The 23,796-nt window shown below is 38.5% G+C and overlaps 1 protein-coding gene across 18 annotated transcripts in view; it reads right to left on the bottom strand.

Annotated features, from left to right (window-relative positions):
* NRCAM (neuronal cell adhesion molecule) overlaps positions 1-23,796 on the bottom strand; it is a 146,309-nt gene that overhangs the window by 82,099 nt on the left and 40,414 nt on the right. For all 18 annotated transcript variants that reach the window (XM_036401679.2, XM_036401687.2, XM_036401694.2 and 15 more), the window contains one exon: positions 19,088-19,183. The gene's annotated coding sequence lies outside the window, so the exon portion shown is untranslated. The remainder of the gene's footprint in view (positions 1-19,087; positions 19,184-23,796) is intronic.

Genomic DNA, 23,796 nt, shown 5'->3' with positions numbered 1-23,796 from the left:
AAAGAATAATGTGTCTCAAAGCAGTACTTCTGGAAATCAAATCAAAACATATGGAAATGGGGATATCTTACCAAATTTTCCATATGATCTATGGGAAGAAGTCAAAACCTAAGGTAGGGCTCCTGGGAAATGCTTCACAGACCACGTGGACATAGCACAAACAAAAAGGCAGCTCTACCCACCAGGTAGGTTCCTGATGTTTATGAAGGTGCCACCATATGAGCACATTACAGAACTGGAGGCCCTCCTTCCAAAAAGGAGCAAGAAATCAAGACAAGACCTTCCTTAGACAAGCAGTTGTGAATGGACTGCATCCCTCCTTCCCCAATCCTGATTTCTCCTAAGCACCATTCCTTCTAGAAAACAGAGAGGGGCTGCCTTTCCTTCCTTCACAAAACCTGTAAGCTAGCCAGCACGACCAGACTGATAGAAAAGCTATTCTCCACACTGCTGAGTGCAGCCACCTATGACAAGAAAGGGTGATGGGAAATAAAGCCCATCATGGGAAAAAAACTCAACCAGACCTCGAATAAGAACAGTCTACCTCATACTGAAGAAGAGGGTTTGAGACATGGCTTTTCTTACAGTCAGAATAATAAAATAATAAATCAATAATACACTCACACAGAAATCAGTTATAAGAGCTAAGACTGGTGGCAAATCCAGGCTGCAAAATTAGGGCCGCCCCTCTCCTAGTCCTCCTTCTTTCCTTACAGGAACTTGACTCAAGCTGTTTCACTGTAATCATTTGAGAAGTAGTTGACCAGTTTCTAGCCTAAACAACAAATTAAATTCATAACTATACTCTACAATTCAGTTAGATTCAAATTTTCCAGGCAACACTTAACTTGAAATTAAAAGCTTCACTTTCCTGTCAGAGTCAAATTTAAGGCAGCAAATCAACTTTCATCTCTTAATGCATAAAAACAGTGTTTCTCATTCAAGACATATTAAAAAGTTCTAAGGATGGGGGTGTGGGGAATGCATTGAGATTTTCTACATTTGTGGGTTTGGTTGGGGTTTTCTTTCATTTGTTGGGGTTTTGCACTGAGTTTTATGCAGAAATTAATCAAATTTTGAAAGGGGTTATATCATGTTGGCTGCCTGTGCAGCAGTAACTAGACAGCAATGAGAAAAGAAACCATTGCAAGATTCCTCTTCCTGGAGGAAAAAACCAGAAAACAGGCATCAACATATTTAGGGATTTTCAGCATATGAATACTTTTCCTATAAACCTGAATAGCAGAAAAAGGAAAAAATCTGTGCCTTCTTTAAGAGTCATATCTTAAAGAGTTTCAGTTTTCTCACATTTGAAATGCAAATGGAACCCAAAGGCAACCAGGCTTTTTGTACCCCATATCATTGTTTTAAAAATGTGTACAAGTTTTCACAGCACATCACGGGGATCTCTGCATTCATACTCATGTCGCATTTTTAACTTCACAACTCATTCTGTAACAGGAACTGGTTTCTTTAAAAAGGAGTCACTTGGAAGCAATGTCCATGAAATCATGGAGAGGGTAAAGATGAAATAAGATCTTTTCTCACTCTTCTTTAATCTTGATGGTGAGTTCCCAGCATAAGACTGGGTCCAACAGTTTAAATGAATTTTCACATATAATGCTTGCTGCTGGGTTGTTGCCAGGTAAGATCATAAATTTCTGCTTAATTAAACCACATTCCTTTTTTTTCCACAGCAGCTGATAATCTTGGCTATTTTCAATGCTGCAAGATGTATTCACATCAGTACATGCTGGGAAAAGTATGATACACCTTTTATTTAATGTCAAAAACCAGTATTTCCAGATGTAAAATCAAGATTGGCACGACCAAGACTCTCTGAACTTCACACATAAGCTTTCTCACATATTTAATCAGAGAAAGTTTACCCTAAGTCGTTACACTGGTTTGGCAGAGATATTGAATGTCACGGGGAAAACAGAAAGAGGAAGGAAAGTCTCAAATATTTAAAATGGACAGAAGTGTAGTTAAACTATTTTTTAACAAAATGAATCACTTCAGTGTATTTGAGTCAAGACACCTGCACCAAAAAAACTCCCCCCCTTCAAAAATCTGAGTTCAAATAAAATAAAAACACATAAAATTAAACCTGAACAAACTTGAGTGCTGGGTCTATATATGAACTCATCTATACAACTGGCTTTGCTACTATAAAAGCATTAAGGACCAGGTTAGAAAAGTAGTTTCCCCTTTATTTGCCAGCAATCGCTGTAATCTCTTGATCATTGAAGTACTTTATCAGAAGGTACTTTTCAGTACTTAAATCTTTCATATACCCTAAACAACTCCCAGTATGAAAAAAGGAAGCTTCACAGAGACTTGAACAATGACTTTTCTTCTTTGGGTGGCTGGGTGGAGTCACGGAATTATGTAGGGAAGTTATTTCCACAAATTAAAACAGAATCTTTGTGTGTGTGTGTGTGTGTTTGTGAAGGTGTAGAATTAGGGCCATGCATTCACTGGCTATATTCCCTTCTTTTTGCAACAATAGACCTTAGTGGTCTCTCCAGCATTTCCTTTTACTTAAATGAAAAAGCTGGTAGTTTATTTAAGGGTGGATTTTCCCACTAGACTTGCTCTGATCTAAAGAGAAGTAGCTGTCAAGAAGACATGAAGAGGTCCTGAGCTCTTCTGCTCCTCACTGCCAGCTCCCGCCCTCTCCCCTCACATTTAAGAATTGTAGCATCCCGAGAGAGCTACGTCAGTTCATTGATCCAAGAGACAGCAAACCTCTGCAAGAAAAGATTAGGTTTTGACATGACAGGGATTTCCTCAAAGGAACTACCTCTTTGGGATAACTGCCTGAAATTAAACAGGGTAAAGCAGGATGTGAAACTGTATTCCCAGCCTAAGTCGCCATGGATGTGAGGTGAATGCAATAATGACATATTCCCATCGCTCTACGCTGACTCTGTTCCTTCCTACTTAAGCATTGGCAAGGAATACTCTGCAAAGCCAAGGACAATTCCTTCTGAAGTAGAGTCAAACATCTGAAAACTGATATGTAATATTAATTAAAAAATCAAATAAAGATCCTAGTATCTCTGACTTAATCCATTTGACTCAGTGAACAGTGAGTCAAGTAACATCCACTGATTTTTCAAATCACTACCAAGTACATAAAAGTTCAAATATGTTCCTCAAAGACAGCCTTGCAAATAGGCTTTCTTTTCACCTACTTTGCTATGGCAAGAACTTCTCAGAATTGCAGACTTACTACTTTCCCAAGGAATTCTGTCACAGTCTTCAAATTTTGTTTATGCTTGGCTTTTTCATTCAGACTAATCAGCCATCCAGTATTTTGAACTGCTGATTATTCTGAATGACTTTCATTCAGACATTCTTTTCCATGACCTTCAGCAAGGACACAGTTTCTCCAGTGTCTGGGATTCACAGCCATACTTTCTTTTTAAACTACTTTTCCATTTCCTTCCAGATTGTAAAACTTTCAGGTTTAAATACATTCAACTGCTGGATGTAAGAAACAATCCTACAGTAATCCTAACATGAAAAATCCTGCACTAAAATTTCTACCTCATAGAAAACTGACTTCAGTTGTAACAATTTGGCTAAAAAGAGCACTAACTTGGACTGAGTTCTACTTTATTTATATCACTTCACATGCACAGAATTGTACTATTCTCAGCAGAATTTCTTCTAAAGCACACAGGGAAGAAGAGAAAAGAATTGGATCTGCTGCCTTTACAAACTTCCTGTGACAATCCATAAAGTCCGTACAGATTTTTCTCTCACCATGCCTCAGACACTTTTCATAAGATGTCATAAATTTCACTGTACATTTTTATTAAAAAACACTGACATTTTATTTTCCCCATCTTTATGATTCAAAGCATGTCTTTGTATTTCTTTCTAATGAGTTGCAGCATTGCTCCTAGTGTAGGCTGTTAGATATGTGAATTTTTAATTCTGAAGAGAAGCAATATATTCTGCAGACTCCATAAGTCATGTAAAAAGAAATGTCAAACCTTTATTGGATTTCCCTGAGTTTTATATCCACCAACCTTTCAAATCGTACTTGAATAAATTAGTGCATTTGGTTTATCGGGAATAAAATAATTCAAGAAAGGGTAGGCAACTACCATACACCAATGTATGCAGTTTTCCAGCAAAATAATTCTAAAATAGTATCATCCTTCATATACATTTAACAGAATGTATTTTATAAACAGCGTAAATTTTGTATCTGAAGGCTTTTATTTCTAAAGATAGGAAAATTATGACTAAGACACTCGATCATATCTGAGAAGCTGTGGCAGCCCAGTTAAGTTCCCACTCACTGGAAAGAAGGAGATTTAAACCTCATTTTTACAAAAGGAAACAAAGGAAAACCCAGGGAACCACAGGCCAGTCAGTCTCACCTCAGTGCTTGCCAAGACCGTGGAGAGCAGAATCTCCAGGAAAGAATATTGAGAGACATGGATGGTAAGGAGGTGATTGGTGACAGTCAACACAGTTTCACTAAGAGAAAACTGCCTCACAAACAATAGGATGACAGCATCAATGGATAAGGGAAGAGCAACTGACATCATCTCCCTGGATTTTGTGAAGCATTTGACACTGTCCTTGCACTGTCCTGCATCCTTGTCCCTAAACTGGAGATAAATGGATTGATGGATGGACCACTCAGTGGATAAGGAATTGGCTGGATGGCCACATTCAGCGAGATGTAGTCAATGACTTGATATCCAAGTAGAGACGAGTGGTGTACCTCAGGGGTCAGTGCTGGGACCAGGACTGTGTCACATCTTTGTCAGTGACACGGTCGCTGCCATTGAGTGCACCTCAGCAGGTCTGCTGGTGACACCAAGCTATGTGGTGTGGTCAACTGTGGCATTCACATTTTCTGGAAAAATCCTGAGCGAAGGGATTTTTCCAGAAAATGTGAATGCCACAGTCAACATGCTGGAGGGAAGGGCTGATACCCAGAGGGACCGGCACAGGACTGAGGTGGGGGGGTCTGTGCAAACCTCATGAAGTTCCACAAGGCCAAGTGCAAGGCCCTGGGTCAGGGCAAGCCCAAGTACAGGCTGGGCAGAGAACAGACCGAGAGCAGGCCTGAAGAGGTCTTGGGTGTGTTGAGAAGCTCAACATGACCTGGCAATGAGCACCCTGCAGCCCAGAAAGCCAAACGTGTCCTGGGCTGCATGAAAGTAGCATGGGCAGCAGGGCAAGGGAAGTGATTCCCCCCTATTACTCTGCCCTCATGAGACCCCTCCTGGAGTGCTACATGCAGGTCTGGTGTCCCCAACACAAGAAAGATGTGTCTCTGTCGGAACATGTCCAGAGGATGGTAACTAAGATGATCAGAGGGCTGGAGCACCTCTCCTATGAGACAGGCTGAGAGAACTGGGATTATTCAACCTGAAAAAGAGAAGGCCTTGGGGAGACTTACAAGTTCCCCTAAAGAGGCCTAAAAGAAAGCTGGAGAGGGACTCTATAAGGGCAAGTATTGACAGGACAAGGGGGAGTGACTTTAAACTGGAAGAAGTAGGTTTATATTGGATATTGGGAGGCTATTCTTTACTGTGAAAATGGTGAAGCATCGGAACAGGTTGCCCAGAGAAGTGTGGATGTCCCCATCCCTTAGGTGTTCAGGGAGAGGCTGGATGGGGCTTTGAGCAATCTGGTCTAGTGTAAAGTGTCCTTGCACATGGACCTTTCCAACCCAAACCATTCTATTTTTCTATAAAAATTATGGTTTAAGTGATAAAGTTACTAACATTATATACTTATAAAATTAATAATATATGTGTGTGTATATATATATGCACACATATACATATCAAAATTATATTTAGTCCATCCTGTCACAAATTAGAGCTATATTTTTCAACATAATGAGAATTTGTTGCTCTGATGAGTACACTTTAAAAAAATACCCTGATTGCAATTTCTGTGCTCACTGAATCTTTAATACTTCTGGCACAACACAGCTTTTCCATTTGCACACTAGTTTGCAAATTATATCATTACTACCCAATAGTCAAATCAGCTATTAAAAGGAATATGAAAATTTATATTTAAGGTATTTATGGAAAAGGGGTGCAAACAAAGACAGATCATTGACAGAAAATTTGTTAGGTTAATATAATATTCTGGAATGTGACAAAGAGGGAGAATTAACCCAACATTCTCCATCAGAACTCACTGAACTAATATCAGAATTTAAAATCTATTTTTGTCAAAAACTAACTGTGTGCCATGTTAAAGAAAAGCTCACAGGAGAATAAAGATTTGCAGAAGGCTCTGGCTACTAATTTCATTTCAACTGTTGGTATCCTCTTAGGAAGAAAAAAAAGAAAAAAGGAACTTTCAAAACACTGTCAATACAGTAAAAGAAGACAAGTACTGCTTTTGGCATGAATGCTGGCCAAGAGGCATCCCACTGTGTAGGTTATTCCAAAAAGGAGATTTTAAAAACATATTTAATTCATCTATGAGAGTCCAATGTAGCATTCTTTCAAAAATTAATCCAGCGCTATTTTTGTGCTCAAAGCTTCATGGTCTTTTCAGGCAGCACCCTGATGGAGCAGCTCACTGCTTCCACTTTGCCCAGGCCACTGACACTTTTCCAGGTTCTGTTTAAGCTTCTCCCTCTCTTTCAGCATTGTCAGTGTGAACACACATGCCAGCTGTCATCTCTTCAAATCTGTAGGAATCCTTTATTTGTTAGGAAGTTTCTCTGTAGAGAAATGTTTCTGAGTGGAAAAGCATTTAGCTCAGTTTAGCTCTGTCAAGACAAACGGCAGTAGCTAAGTCAGTCTATCAGCATCAGGAAGCTCTCTCATAACAATAAATAACCATTTATTTTGTTCTCTAAAGTAGACAGGTACTTTAGACATGAAAAAAGTACCACATGCGTTATTAACAATACTAGAAGGATGTCAATGGGCACAAAAACTTTCACAGGAAGTTTTCTACTAAGCTAGTTGTAGGTTTAAAGGTGCTGTACTCCGAAATCCCAAATTAATTTATACATGATCTTACTGACTACAGAATGCAATAAAAAGCACGTTAACCTTTCTTGATGGAAGAAAGCACATTTTTTGTACAGAGGTACTGGCAGTGACAGTAGGTAGAGCCTTTCCTTTTGCCACTTGACAGAGTACAGTGCAGTAGTAGACACAAAAGAGACTTGCTACTGTTCCCAGAGAGTCTGCCCATCCTTTTTTCTACACTATCATGATTTGGTTTAAAGGAATTACAAAACAAAAGTTTTTGGTGAGTAATTAATGGATTAAATTTTTTTTGTATTTTGGCAGGCAGAATCTTCAATTTCTTCTGTTATCTTGCCATTAGATTAGGTCAGTATTTTCCTTACAAAACTTGAGTAAAAATTTTAACATGAGAAGGATATATCATTTCAAAACAATTTTTTCCTTTTTAATTCATGTCTGCTTTGGTGGCATTTCAAAAACTAATGAATATACAGACAGATGACTAGACGACAGATTTCATGTTTTTGCTTTCTGTGGCTAAACATTTGATGGTTTTCTTGCAGAAATGGGTTTCCTGAATAACACTTCATAGAAATTCAACAAAAAGAAAAAGAATTTATACTGAAAAGCTGTAAAAGCCAAAACGACATGAACTGTAATTATTTTAGAATCCAAGTGGCCATCAACTTTTGTATTTCCCAGTCTTTATTGTTTTGTTCTAGAACTGTACACTGTCATTATCTATTCTTTCAGCAGTATTAAAAGGCTTTACAAACTGCTGATTCTCAGTCATTTACTCTCTGGTGAAGCCAGAGAGCTTTAAAACATTATCAGACCACATCACATATCAAAAGACACTTAGCTTCTGCAAAAGAGGGTTCCTGATGCCAGACAGATTACATTATTGAGCTGTTACAGTACTCAGATCTGCTAAATTTTAGAAGGCCCACGAGAGTTCATGAATCCCAAAACAAAACCAAAAGCCTCTGTGGGATACATGAGATTATGTTTTCCCCAGCATGCATTATTTAACAATGTTTCTGCTTTGGATTCCACAAATCCCATATAGATTAACCATTTAATAAAAGCCTGAAAATGTAGATGCTCCACAGATTCTTTTGCAATGTAGCAGTTTTTTCTGTTTCACAAAAGACTTACAAGGGTTGCAGAAAAAACCATAACTAGAGAATTTTCATATCACAAATATTAGACTTCTCCTTTTGCAACAGAGGGAATGCAATCCCTGGTGTTTAATTAGAAGTCTGAAATCACCTACTACTTTGTACTATTCTAATACTGATCCCAAGTGAATGCCAAGTGATACTGTAAGCACTTTTCCCCTCTGATGATAGTGCCCACACAGCTACATTATAGGGTCAGTGAGATTTTACCTCAGTCCTGTTGAAAGCTGAGGTCCTTCTTCCTGCCTCTGTCTAACGAGTTTATGGCCAGAACATTCAGTTTTCTATCCTGAGATGTACACATGATAAGAGAGCTCAATAGGAAAAGTAAAACCCATGCAAAGCACAAAAAGGAATTAATTCACTGCTCTGCAATGTTCAGCCATGCCCAGAAGGGCAGGGCCCCATTATGTGTAATGGTTACTGGGGAAAACAAACACCATCATTCCAAATATTCCCCCTGTTCCTCCTCCTTCCCTCCTCTGCACATACTGAGCATGGTGTCATATGGAATCTCCCTTTGGTCAGCTGGGGTCACCTGTCCTGGCTGTGTCTCCTCCCAACCTCCTAGCAAGTTCCAATTTCCTGGCAGAACAAGAAGCAGAAAAGGCCTTGGGTCTGTGTAAGCTTTGCTCAACAGTAACAAAAACATCTCTATATTACCATCACTGCATTCAGCAGAAATCCAAAAGACAGCCCCATACCACCTCTGTGAAAAAAATGAACTCTCTCCAAGTCAAATCAGAGCACAATGTGTCACAGAAAGCTTTCCATATCCCATCATGGCCACTCTCCTTTCAAATTAATTACGCTGAAAAAAGCATTGTCATCTTTGTATGGATCTACCTACTTGTGTAGACTAGTACAGATGAAAAGAGCTCCAAGAAATCAACTAGAGAAGTAAATCAAATATTCTGAGCCTAATTCTATCAGTTTTCCTATATCACCAGGAATGCAACCTCACCACAGACACCCAAGGTAATGAATAGTATCCTAACTTAGTAATGTCAATAGGAATTCTGCTGCTAAGTTCAACTAGACATGAATGCGTCCAAAACAAATAAGGTTATCTCCCAGATGAGTACAAGTAACAAAGGAGCTACATAACCTGGTACAAAATGGGTTCCTCCTGGAGATAAAATGGAAGGTGTGCTGAACCAATGTGATTTAAATTTAGGAGTGGAGTACAGGTCAAGTAATTAGCTTTCCTGAGGTCTGTGAGAAGAAAGCAGGGTGCAACAGAGTGCCTGAGATCAAAGGTGCTGTGCCAACCATATCTCACAGAAGCCACTGTCAGACAGAGCATGTCACAGGCAGTCATTGTACCAAGCAGACAAGGATGGTAACTGCACACATAACAGAGATAACTGATGACGCCTGTCAAGGTGCAGTGCACACACAACATATTGCCCTGCAGCCTGTTTGGGCCCTAAGCCTGTGCTCTTTGTAACTCTCTCACAGGCTCACTTCTTGTACAATACCTCTTCTTGAAGCTCTCCTGAAGGCAAGACCAACAGTGCAGCCCTCCGCTGAACAACAGGTGCGGGAGAAGAGCTGAACCTTTCCAAGAGAAGATGTGCTACTGCAGCTGCAAGAACAATCACGGGTGCAGGAACATTTGCTGCTACAATCTGCAACTCAGTGTTCATGTATTTGTTTATTTTTACTTTTCCAGGGAAGAAAACCTTGTTCTTGACTGGTTAGGTCATTCAATGCTGGACCCTATGGATATGTAATAACTTGACAATGAACAAGCTGAGAAGATTAAATACTGTATACACAAGACAAGATCCATACTTGAACACTTTGGACCAAACCCAGAAAAAACAGACACATGTTTTCAAGCCCTGAATACCATAAGAGGAGTAATTCATATTGTTGGTTTGGGCATCTATGTCCCCTACTATACTGAACACAAGAGACATTTTTGCACAGTATTCAAACAGTTACTTATCGCAGTGAGGAAATACCTATCTAGACAACAGAACTTAATGGAAGTTATTAAATTCTTTCTCCTGAGTTTAAAATACTATTATATCAGCATAGACCCAGAAAAGAGAACTGCAAACCTTTTGTGCAGTGATGAGAACATATAATGACTTTGAATATGGAAAAAGGATGCAGCAACACTTGGCATATTAGTGTGGTAGAATCACACCAATAATCATAGAATATGCTGAGTTGAAAGGCACCCATTAGGATCATCAAGTCCAACTCCTGGCCTTGCCCAGGACAGCCCCAAGAATCCCACAATCTGCTTGGAAGTGTTTTTTAAATGCTTCTTGAGCTCTGACAGGCTGGTGCTGTGACCACCTCCATAGGGAGCCTGTTCCAGTGCTCATATAACAACAGAGTAGGAGGAAACCTGTGTAGTAGGCCTTTAGCATTTCATGTTTAAGCTAGCAAAAGGCCCTAAACATGAGAATCTTGGGAGTTTCCATTACTCCATAAGCTGTGACTCTGCACTCGAGAAAAACCTAACTGCTTGTATGAAGTATAGCAAAGAAGTATTAGTAATAAGGAGTACACTGTGTGTCAAACTCCAGGTATCATCTTGTGTAGGGCTGCCCTCTAACAGGAACCTCTGATACATCAGTTTCTGTTTTGTGGAAGCTGTTCCTGGTCCTTATGAGTGCTCTGTCCCACTTGCTAAAGGGCAGACTGTGTTACAAGGTGCTTGTGAGAAGAATAAAACTAAGAATTTTTCTTGGACCTCTAAGGGAAAAGGTTACACCAATGAAAAATACCTTGCATCAATGACAAATCTTCCTGCAACTTCATACAGGTTTTCTGCACAATTTTTGGAATAGCAGTATGAAGAATCAACTCTCAAAATCTCATCATAATTTACTTCTTTGATACCAGCAAATAAGCATCAAACACCTTGGAAGAACTACTTTGGTTTTAAAAAGAACAGGCATGGATCCAATTTCCTTATAGTTTAGGCATAAGCTATTCATCACTTTCCTGCATTGATTCCAAAAAGGAGTCAAAAAATGCTCCATCAGCTTTTCTAGACTTGTGTTAATTTTCAACTGCCTAAAGAAAGGATACTTCTGTAGTGAGCAAATTGGTTTTACAAAATATTCAGATTAAAAGCTTACTTATAAACTAAGTTAAAAGCTGATAGCAGCATTCATGTGAAAATGTTGAGAATCCCAATAGTATTTTACACCAGGTAGTGTTTTGTGGGAACTGTGTAAGGAAAGAAACAAGATTCAAATGTTAATGTAGAGAAATAACTATTTTATGGTTCCTATTAAATCCCATAACCACTTTAATATCTGCAGGCTGCATTAATATTTTGTGTCTTTCCAGTGTTTTATATCAACTAATACAATTCATGAATATATCAATTTTCCACATTCCTGAACCACCTCATTGTTCTGGAAAGGATCCCGGAGGCCCAAAACCCACAAACTACTGTCTACTCTCTCAACACCAAACACTCTACTACCTGAATCCATGAGATATGGAAAAGTACTGTGGAAAAAAAAAAAAGTTAAAATAAATGGTAGGAAACTTAATCCATTTAATTTGCATGAACTGAAGCTGTCAGATTCTTCAGGGCTCTGCAAGCAGTCCAAGGCAACTAATACTGTTTGGATGAAGGGTTGCTTTATTCCACACCATCACTCAACGTATGGTTCTACTTCATAACTTTTACAACTACTTGAACAACATTAATGGGTGGAAGCAGATCATCCTTCTGCAGTCTGCTGTTCTAGATGTGAAGGATTCAATGCCTTCCAAACCTGTGTGGCCTGAGAGCTGCTGGAGAAATCTGTCTGAACTCACCTGAGCTAGCAGAAAGACCTGACAGTTAGCAGTAGGTTATCTAATATATACCTAGAGGGTTTAAGTCTTCTTGCAGCATTTTTCTCTTTTCTTTGTCTGGAAAATATCCACTCCTGCAAGCCAAAGATCCATTTTCCTTTGAAGTACTTCCTGGGAATTTAATCGCCCAGTAAATTGCCAACAAATTTCCAAGGCGTAGATCAGCCCTGAGAGACTCCTGGGAAACAGCCTGAAATTCATCTTTCCACAGTCAGCAGGGAGGGCAGAGTTCCCCTTTAGTCATAAAAATCAATATTTGACTGGATGAAATTTACTGAGCTAAATACAGCCATATACAGGAGGCAGAAGCTCTCACCATTCTCAGTGGAATCTGACATTCCACTGGAACAATACTTTTGAGAACTGGGATATTCAGATAATTAGTGTCTAACTACATTGGCAATACAACTACAGTGTTTCCTGTTTGAATATTTGTCTTAGAAATTTAAACTTCTGCAGTTATTCAGCCCCCTTATACAGTTCTTCCATTCTTGGCAGGTCCTCCAAATTGACTGTGTACCACACATTTCAGGTCAGCAAGGTTCAAATGATGACACAACATAAGAAATACAGTGAAGAAGAACATGGAGTTAGCAAAAAAAAATTTTTTTAGTAACTGAAACAATTGTAGAGTCTCACATTCAACCCTTCTCAAAATAAATAATTGTCAATAGTGAAACAAAAATACTCTCTCACAAGACAGAAAATATGGAGGTTAAACCAGAATCATTTATTTTAAAAGAAAATGCCAAATAACTTCAGCAAAAATCCTAAAAGTGCTGACTTAAACTTAATTTCACAACACTGTAAATTATCTAGCTCATGCAGTTCTGGAAACTATGTTACCTGTCAGGAAAATGTAAACTGAGGTACCACTGAGATGCAACAATGCCTAGCATAGAATGAATTATATATGAATTACATAATATTAGGGTTTGTTGTTCGGAAACAAGTCCTCTACAAAAAAAAAGTTTATGCTAGACTACAGGCTGTTAATCACTCATGACACATTTAATTATTAACATTTTACTAAATATTCTTTAATTTTTTAATTCAGAAAAATCAAGACTTTTACACACAAGATACTCAGGCCAGTTAATGGTGCTGGAATACATCATCATGAAGGGTTAACTTTAATGGCATTATTTCAGTTTTCATTAAAAATAGCCCTTAAGAATTGTAGTGAAGCTAAATTGCTATTATAAGCTTGGTCTGACCTGCTTGCAGAAGAACATAAGATGCATATTTGGAGCGCACCAACAGTGCTCCCTCTGTTCACAAAAACAAGCCAGGGATACTAGAGGTGCTTCTCCTCTGTCCCTGCTGAGCTTCTGAATTGCAAATAGGGCAAATTCCTCTCCTGAAGAGGCAAAGAGCCTCATGGAAAACTGTCCTGAGGTCAGGCCCCAGCCTCATCCTCTTCTGAAGACAATAGGGGTCACTAAAGAATTAATTCTGGGTGACGTACACACAGTGTTCTGCTGGGAGCAGTGAGGGCCATAAAGAATAAATGCAGCTTCTACCTGGCTACTCTGAATGATTCTGCAAGTTTCAGAAGGTTGTTTCAGTTCACTCAGAAGAAACTGAGGCTCTGAAATCATAAGCAATTCCGATCCCAGGGAAGGGACTGGTACTTTTTCCTAGAGATTGATCAACAAAACATAGTTCAGAATTTGAAGACTGCAGCAAAATCATGATTAAAGCCCATTGAGTGGAGCAATTACTATTATTTTCAGAAGAAAATTACTTTCTATCCATTCTGTGCCTTTCCCTGGTGCTACTATATGGTTGTGATACAGGAGAACTAACTGACATAGAAATGTATTGGGAAATTAGGAGAAGGGTGAAATTAGTTCCAACACAATACTTGCCTTACTCATTCTATCTAAAGCACAGATTTAGATTTGCTAGCATATTACATTTTTAGAAATAAATCCACACATTCCAGATAGCTCTCCATGTACTACCAATCTGTAACACTGATAACATGAACATCTTGCTGCAGAGATGAACATGTAGCTAAATCAATAACACACAAATGACTTTGCTGTCTTAACGCTTTTAGAATATTAATTCCTTGATAGAAATAGTACAAAATTAAAATGAAGATCTACATTGTATCAGTCACTTAAATATTCACATACCTTCAGACATAATACAGTCCTGCTGCAAAACACTAGAAGAATATTCAGATAAATATAGGGTCATTTAGACTCTGCAAAACATCAGCCTTCAGCAAATGCTGAAGCCTTCCAGATATTAAAATGCACAACATTTTCTGCCTTCATTACATCCATTACATTTTTCTGATGCATAAATATGTCTAGATTATCTCATAATATTATGTATGCTGATTATGTTTTCTAACTCTTCTATAAATTTACGATAAAAACAAAAAACTGTGTCTTTTTTCCTTTATTATAGACAGTAATAAAAAAATAGTGATTTAAACTCAACAGTGATTGAAAAAACAATTTATCCCTCTCTATGTTGAACTGTTACCCTTTGTCCTTTATGTTTTGCTGTAATCCCTTCCAGTGCTCTTTTCCTAAATGATTTTGTAAGCTCATCTTTTGCGTCATACAGTATCTGTGTCTAAATTGTGTCAGATTTAGAAACTTTACTTTTTCAATACCTCTCCTCTATTTCCCCCTCCATGCTTCTTTATAAATCAAAGATACAACCAAGCTGTTGAAGAATTAACTAAGCAAGAACTAGATGCAATCTAGGAGTTGTCCTATAATTAAAGCAGAATCAGCTACAGAGAGTACTGTCAACTTGGGAAACTTGCAACTTGCTTTTGGTTCTCTTTCTTGCTAGTGACACACTCAGAAAATGTTTGATTGTATATTTAGAAGCATGTAACAGACTTCATAACATTTAAAATACTTTTAATTGCTGCTGTTAGTGATCCAGAAAGTTTCAAACGAATAAAACTTGGTTTAATGTTTCTTTTATTTTCTTTACCATCCCTCTCTTTTTAACATTATGCTAAAAAAAAAAAAAGTTATAAAATGGTTTTTTATGGCATCAGTGGTTGCATGCACAGTTACCACAGGAACAGACTCAAATTTGCAGTGATGTAGGAGTATCACTTTTATCCCACAGAAGTCATCACCCAAAGTTCTTGAGCATGCACCAGTAGCTGAGAAACTCAGGAAACTCACAGCTTAAACACTGTCCCTTTTTTAGTATATTGAAAAAACACATAGCAAGACATCTAAATAAAGAACAAGTGCTTAAAGAGGTCCACTTAATTTGATCTATACGAAGTGAGAGAAAAAGCTGTGCAAAACCTAATGTTTTATATGAACACCAAAATTATCCTAGACACCATACACTTACTACATTTGACCAGGCTGCAGTAGAACTAGAGTGGCTGTGATCCCTACATGAGTTACAGCTTCTTCTGTTTAAACTCTTTTTAGCTGTAAACACATTTATGAAACATATCAGTTTATTATCAATAAATGAAAGCCTTGTGAGGTATTTTTTAACATGTATAAATTCCAAAAACCAAAATAGAATAGTTCTCTTTCTAGACCCTTCCATTTTCCAATCTGTTAAAAATGTCTCTGACTTCTAGGGGTAATTTCTGTAAAATGCTTACATTTTGATTCTAGAATATGAAGCTCTCTTCATCCTTTCTTTGCTGATGTTAGGTAACTACAGATTATTGAAATATGCTTCTCTTTTCCAGACAATTTCTCCTATCAAGTTTCTTTAATGTAACTAGATGATATGCCAGCCTTGTTAGCATGAGGGCATTTTTCACAATAAAATTTTATGAGGAATAATGTAAACTTGAAAAATTGTACTTCTGATATTATAAACAATTCCTCTGACTCCTACCAATTAAAAGCACCCTTTCTTCAAGTCTGTCTTAAACAGCTGTGAGATGCCACGTCAAGCCTTTTCTTCTCTTTATTTTCCACTTCTGTCAGCAGGTATTTTTATTAGTAAGGACAGTGAGGAACATAAACAGTTGCTGTGTAAACAGTGTTGACAGTAGCTACCTAGCTTCACACCACTTAAGAGTATTTTCAAACTTGACAATATTTAAATAGCTCTCTTCACACTTTTAAATATACACCAATGAAAAAGCATTACTTTAGAAATACACATTCAAGTCAGTCAAAGCAAAAGTGAGAATATTCTTTTAACAAACCTTGAACTGGGGAAACACTGATTTCCTGGAGCCACCCTGCCAGCAGCACCTGCTGGGACTGAGACACTCTGGGCAGAACAAACCAGCTAATGGCAGGCTCTGAGTGACAGGAGAGCAGCAGATGTTGTTTATATTGACTTTTGCAAGGCTTTTGACATGGTGTCCCATAAACTCCCCATGGACAAACTGATAAAGTACAGACTACAGAAATGGACAGTGAGATAGACTGAAATCTGGCTGAACTGCTGGGCTCAAAGGGTTGTGATCAGCATGAAGTCTAGCTAGAGAAAAGTCTGCTGGTGTACTCCAGGGATCAGTACTAGGGCCAGTTCCATTTATCTAGTTCATTAATGCCCTGGATGATGGGATACAGTATGCTCTCAGCAAGTTTCCAGCTCACAGACCAGCTGGTTGCTCTCAGAGGGACCTTGAAAAGCTCAGCCATAAACCAGCAGGAATTTTATGATGTCCAACAAAGGGAAATACAAAGTCCTGCACCTAGGGAGAAGTAACCCCAAGAAACAGAACAGGAAGAGGGATGATCAGCTGGAAAAAGGCTCTGCAGAAAAACACCTGGGGGTCCTCATGGGCTCCAAGCAAGACCATAAGCCAGCAGGGTACCCTTGCAGCAGGGAAGGGCAAAAGCATCTTGTGCTACATTAGGAAAATATATTGTCAGCATGTCAGGATCAAGATCATTCTGCTCCACTCAGCACTGCTGAGACATGCCTGAAGGGCTGTGTCCACTCGTGGGCTGCCCAGTAAAAGCAAAAAAACATCCCAGAATGCAGTCCAGGGTAGGACTGCCAAGATGATTAAAGGGTTGGAGCATCTGACATGGTGAGCCTGAAAGCACTGAGACTCCAGCCTGGAGAAGACTGCAAGGGATCTTATCAACATGTATAAATACCTCAGGAGGACACAGGTAATCAACACTTCTCAGTGGTGCCCAGCAACAGGGTAAAAGGCAATAGCCACAAACTAAAACAGATGAAATTCCACCTAAACAAAATAAAGCCCTTTTCTACTCTATGGCTGTTCAACAGCTGTCCAAGCAGCAAGCTCCTTTACTTGATCAGGGTAGTTGTTGGACAAGAAAACCTCCAGACACCCTTTCTAACCAGGTATCCTATGGTTCTTTGTGGAAGAGACAAAAGGAAGGCAAATACATCTAAGTATTATAGACCATGGGCTTAATGTCGGTTGTTTTCTATGCACACACCAAGCCTTCAATAAGAGAAAACAGTTATCTGTGTCTGACTTCATTATATGAAGACAAGTTGTTTATTTGACTAAGGAAAAGCCTCATTGTGCAAATACAACAAAATAAGTTCTTTTTCTCTCCCATACTTTTTCTGATGCCCAAGCCCATAGGTCTAAACAGTATGAGAACCATCTAACATAGAGATTAAGGCAATGTATTTGTCATTACCAGTCAAATTATTCACCTTATTGTCTACTGAAATGTCCATTTGTACCAGCATATCAGCAAACTTCCATCACTGTAATGAATTTCTGTGTGTCTCCTCCAGCTAGTACTCAAGCAGTAAAGCTACTTTAACCAAAGCAGGGCAATGGGAAATCATCCTTCTCCTTTGATAAAGCCTTTTCTCTCACATCAAAGTATTGACACTTTTGTTCCACAACTGCAGGAAAAATGAGAGGAACCAAGAGAATGTCACAGAGGAAAGCTAGAACATCTCATTCATGAAGAGCAGGCACCTGTGCACTGACCCAATTAGGCATTCAAACACTTGTCACTTTGGAGCTGGCTGGTTGTCACTCACCCAATTAGCCCCAGGGGATGTATTGTATGGTGGCATTCCCTGACAGGAGAACTGGAGCAATGGAGGCAATGAAGGCACAGTGATAGGGTGCCAGGATCCTGGTGAGAGAGAGCAGCCAGTAGCAAAGCCAAAGAACTTCAGAGCTTCCTAAACTTGTTTATCGTCCAAAAAGCCTTTCAGAGTCTTCAATGGTCTTTTTTTTTTCCAGAGCAGTCTAGTTTAAAAACCTTACAGTAACAGTTCTCTTTATCCAATAATGCATTTAACTCCTGAGTGACTACAACAAGAACCATTTCAGAAGAGGTAAAAAACAAACAAGCAAAGTATCTTCATTGCAGAGAGAGATGCTTTAAATGTTACTTTCAGAAACACTGCCAGCAAGTAATTCAGAAGTCAAAATGCTTCAGTGACCATCTCCTACCTTCTCTGTTTTAAATATATTACTGACGCTTTCAGGCGCTCTGTTTGCCTGACTGCATAAATGAGGGATAAAATGCTTTACAACCATCCACAACTACATAGTGTAAAAGACATAAAAGTTCTGTTCTACTGAACTACATACTGTACAACATTCATACTGTATCATCTTATGCTGAGAGAGCAGGGAAGAGTTCAAGGGGGACTGGGAAAAAGGTGTTACAACCCAAACCATTTGAGCAAAGATTTCAGAATGTTCCCATATCTAAATTTGTGGTCTATGCTAGAAGAAAAAACTTACAATTTTTTGGTACAATATTTCATGTTCATTCTAAGTCCATTTTTCCTGACTCAGTCTTTCACTAGTTGACTTGCCCTGACACCTATTCTCTCCAGTAAGGAACATTAAAGATGACTGAGACTACCTGCAATTATATGAAACCATGAAATATTTTTAGCTGCTTTTCTATTTAACATACTTTGATATGCCCTTCAGTTAAAATCTGAGCTGAAATTAAAAAAAAAAAAACAAACATAAAACAACCTAACATAAATCACAGACTGTCAACTCAAACAAACATGAAAATGTAGGTAAATGCATAACATGTTACATGACTATCTTGGAAACCTAAGAGATAGAAAATCAATGCCAGTAGTTTAGGGCTTTTTCCCCACTTAGCATGGGAAAATAAAATTTAGAGGGAAAAATTATCTTACCTTTGTACAAATAACTTCTGAGAAAGTTGGTCTCTCTCTTTACTTTTCCTTCTTTTCTTATCTCCTGTATGACAGCTCTTTATTTTACTGCCTCGCCTGAAAAAAATAACATGAAAAAAATAACAACATGAAATATTTATAGAGGAAAATAATTACATTCACTCTTAAATTACAACAAATACTTCATATATATCTTTATAAAGCTGCAATACTAAATTCAGTTAAGTCAAGTGAAATTGTATTTTAATAATAGCTGATTAATATATGTTGGGCCAAAGAAAGAACAAGAAGCAGTAGAAAGAAAAGTAGCTCCCTAGGTTTCAAAGTTGCGTTTTGTATTTAGCGCTCCAAAACAGCCACTTAGATCAAACTAGAGCAACCATGGTTTATCCAGGTTCTCTGGACCATGGGTGAAAACCAGTCAGTGCTTCACAAAGCTTGAGCAAGACAATTAGGAAGCTTAACTACTTCTTTCCAGTGTTCAGTAACCCACACACCCAGTAAGGCACACTGGGTACCTCAGGAGTAAACACTTCAGTGCTCTTTGTGCTATGGGTGCCCAGAATTCTAAAGACATGCACTGGAAGAGGTGGATGCAAAATGGAAATGTTTGGTCACAAATAGCACTTGCCCAGAAAGAGAGGGCTGGGAAGGGAAATTCATAATTTGTCTTAACTCCTACTTTCTAGGAGAACAGCCTAAATTCCAGGGGATGGATGGGACTCACATACCCTGCTCCCCTCCTCCCCAATTTAAAAGCACAAATCAAAGAAAAAGAAGACAGCAGGAGAGGCTCGTTTTGAATTCAGCTGCTACCTTCTTCATTTATTGATAAGAATTCTGCAGTCAGGTCCTCTTATCTCTCACTTTTTGTTACTTTAACCTATCTTAAACACATTTAATGTTTTGTTGAAAACAAGTTGCCTATCTTTCCATAGTAGTGCACATGAGGAGTCAAACTTTCAAGTAAGCAAGGTTCAAGAAGGACCAGGAATTTTGAAAGTGAGCTTCAAAAACTTTCTGAGGAGTCCTCTTATCTTTTAGCTTGCCACAATATGCTGTCCTTATTTCAGTGAACTGGTGATGAACTGTAGCAAACAGCAACAAATTAGCATCACTGCAGCACCAGTTATTTTGTGTCCTGTATATGAAAGCATATACATTTTATTTTCAGGAAAGTAATTAAAGTTCCTTGTTTAGTCTTAACTGCAGATTGGTGCTGTTTTGTAAAGTAAACCAGGAGACTGCAACATCTCAGCTTACAATGGTGATACAGGAATATCAGTTTCATTTCTCATCAAATTCATAATTCAGTCATACAATTTCTTTCCATATACTTTTAAAAGCCTTTTTATTGTTAGATTGGCCTGCAAGTGTCAAACCTTAAATGTTGACTAGAACTCCCTTGTAGCTATTTCTTTCAGTAACAAGCAATGTTTCTCATAAATTGCTTTTTATCATGCTCTTCCAAAACAACTTGTTGCTCTTACATAATAAAACATTGGAAACAATACATTATCTTTGTAAAATCAGGAGTTTTGGCATACATACATAATTTATTTCACTGGGGTGACATTCTCTTAGGAGATTCACTTCATTGCCCTAATCTTTATTCAGGCACTCAAATCACTTCCAACCCCCTGCCTCTGTGCTCAGCTGGAAAAGCTGCCTGCAAACCAGCAGGACCCGGATGAGCCAAAGCCAACAGAGAACTTGTGTGCAGCTCCAAACTGACCACAGCACAGCCTGACAGTGATCACACAGCTCCCATGACACCAAGGTACCAGCTACATCCACCCTGCCACTCAAGCTGCTTCCTGGCTGGCTCCATCCCCCAACAAACTGTCTCCAAGACAAAAACTGAGCATGCTTTAGGGAGTGTTCCAGCCTGGAGAATCCTTCCAAACAACAGCATGGGTAAGGCTGCCTTAAGTTTTGATTCTCCACTCTAGGCAGACAGCCCTGCAATTCTCTCCTGCCAGGCACTGCATCCTCATTTGCAGCCTCTGCCTGCCTCCATGGGACTCACTGGAGCAAACCCCAGGATTTACAAGTGTTAGCCTGTAACATCACGACTTCGGTGGGCTGGAACACAGCTCCCAGCATCCCAGATACTCTGAACTAAAAGACACCAGCTGCTTATCAGGGCTGCAGGAACACCACAGCACCCAGACCACACTCAGATTATGGCCAGCCTTCTTTTTTAAGAGACTCATTTTCTAAAGCATTAAAATGCAGATGTGGCCCAGCCCTTACCAACCACCCTAACTCAATGACAGGTATTTGTCCCTGTCCTCTTATTTTTGCCATTTAACAACATTTGTAGCCTCAAAGGCATTGTTTAAAAGTTAGGCATGTTCTGAAACCCAGGGATGACTTGCATAAGACCTCATATACAGGAGAAAACCACAGCTCTGTTGACATCATGGGTAATCTTTCCAAGACTTCTAAGATTCACTAAAAGAAGGGGAAAAAATGAGTAGGAAATAAAAATCAAGAAGGAGGGTAAAAATGATGGTTCTAAAACAAGTCCATAGATTAGATGAAATATGTTTTAACATTTATGAGATGTATTTGGGAGTCTTACTATTAGCTTGGTAACTAGCATATTGTGGAAATATAAAGCACACTTTTAAATTTTCTGCACCTCACATTATACTTACTACATACTTATTTGTTCAGATATTCATGAAATAACTATAACTTAGTATTGTTGCTTTTCTTGCAAAAGTGTTGATAGACTGCAGGGAAGCTAAATTTAGAAAAAGAAATAATACACAGATACCAATAGGTAAATATGCAAAAAGTCAAATGTGAAAAATCCAAAATAAAAAAAATCCTTTTTTTTTCATAATCTGACTGGCTAAATGGTTTTACATAAAATGTACTCAAAAATATTCTTTAAAATATCAAGACACTTTAATATTTTTAATGCAACCTTAAAAAGCAATAGTGAGACAATATGCAGCTTTCTCATAAAATTAATCATGTATCTATGTACACATATATTTAATTCAATTTCTGTTTACTTTACAATACTGTGCAAAGTTCTTTAATATAAAATATTTGCTTTGTGATATTTGATGTGGTTTAAGCACAGTTCTATGCAATCCAGTACCGCAGAGCTCCATTGTTCAGCCTTGTGTAATTTCTTCTTTCAGAGCTAAGGATTAATGAGGAGTTCTCAGAAAAGGCGAAACCACCCTGGTTGGTTGATGAGGGCAGTGATCCATCTTGCTGTCATATCTATCTTACTTCTGGGTGTGCCCAACCCCAGATGATTCTGCCAAAGTAATAATGGAAAAAAAATACACTGGAAATACAACAAAAGTAGCTTTTAGCTTTTTTTTCATTTCTGATACACACACCCTCATGAAGACACTTTGTAGAGTGGGTAGTCCAGCCTAGATTATATTAGCAGCCGTAAGGAAAATGCCCAAATTTTACTCATAATATACTAATCAACACAGAACACAGATTTCATCTGATTTTTAATATGTTGCAAAGCCATGCCCTTCCTTCATGGATACAAATGCTAACCTCATTCTGTCAATTCCTAGACTATTAATCAAAGTTGACTGTTTCAGTAAGTTACATAGCATAGGTTTGTTCTCCTGTTCAAAGTCATAACCTGAATTTTTTCATGACACTTCATTCCAATAAATCAAATTAACACTAAGGTACATCAATCTCAACTATTTGGGTGAGCGGGAAGTACCAGGGTAGAGAAAGAAACTTGGCCATTACCTTGTGCATGTAGCTATACAGCTGTCATGGTCCTCTTCCTTTTTTTTGGTGGGTTACTTTTTCTTTTCCTCCTTTCAGTAAGTGGTAAGAATTTGTACCATGCTCCCCTCCATGTTGCAAGCTTGACAAAACTCTGGTGCTAAGCCCTGCTGCTGCTGGCCTGTGGACAGGGGCACACGCAAGAGGGGCCCTTTCCAGCCGCCCGTCGCTTTGTCCTCGGCCCTCCCGAGCTTCTGTGTGATCAGCACAGCCTTTGTGGCCATACAATAGGGGTTAAACATTTCCCTGTATTTACAGAAAAGCAGAGCTAAATCTGCTTAGCCGCATGAACCTTTTAATAAAATTACGCTCACACTATTAGGGCATTTTTCCATTTGTTTGGTTTTTTAAGAGAAACTAAAAATTATAAAAACCAGAAGGAACATTATATATATATATATATATATATATATATATATAATATAGGGGTTTTTATGTTTTTCATATGTAGTGCATCGAAAATGCAATCAACATTAAGATCTTTCCCCAGGTCTTACATCCACAGTTTCCTTCCAAGCAGTTACCTGAGACTTGCCTATTTACTCAGAGATATAGTTTAATTTCTCCCTTACATTTATTCTCCTTGACGACTTGCTACTGGGACAACCCCCCATCTCCAACGGGGTTGTCTAAGAGACAGATCACTGCAAAAACTACAGTCTGTACTCAGTGGTGAAATTCCAGTGTAAGAATGTAAAAATGTACAGAGAAATAAAGGAAAACATTTTAAAGAGTCAAATGCACTTGCCCACATTCCTAAAGACACTGATCTCATACACCACATGAGCCTCTGGATCACCTCTCCTTTCCAAAGAACTACCTTGAAGTAACACTGGTACAGAAAACTAACATTTTTTTCAACTCCTAAAGAAAGTTTTTAAACCGTTTCTTTCTGGTTTGTTCTGTTACAAATCCAGGTTTTT

The sequence above is a fragment of the Molothrus ater genome, chromosome 5 (assembly GCF_012460135.2).
Source record: "Molothrus ater isolate BHLD 08-10-18 breed brown headed cowbird chromosome 5, BPBGC_Mater_1.1, whole genome shotgun sequence".
Classification (NCBI taxonomy): domain Eukaryota; kingdom Metazoa; phylum Chordata; class Aves; order Passeriformes; family Icteridae; genus Molothrus; species Molothrus ater.
Note: the sequence above shows the minus strand (reverse complement) of the source record. Positions and strands in the feature narration are given on the sequence as shown.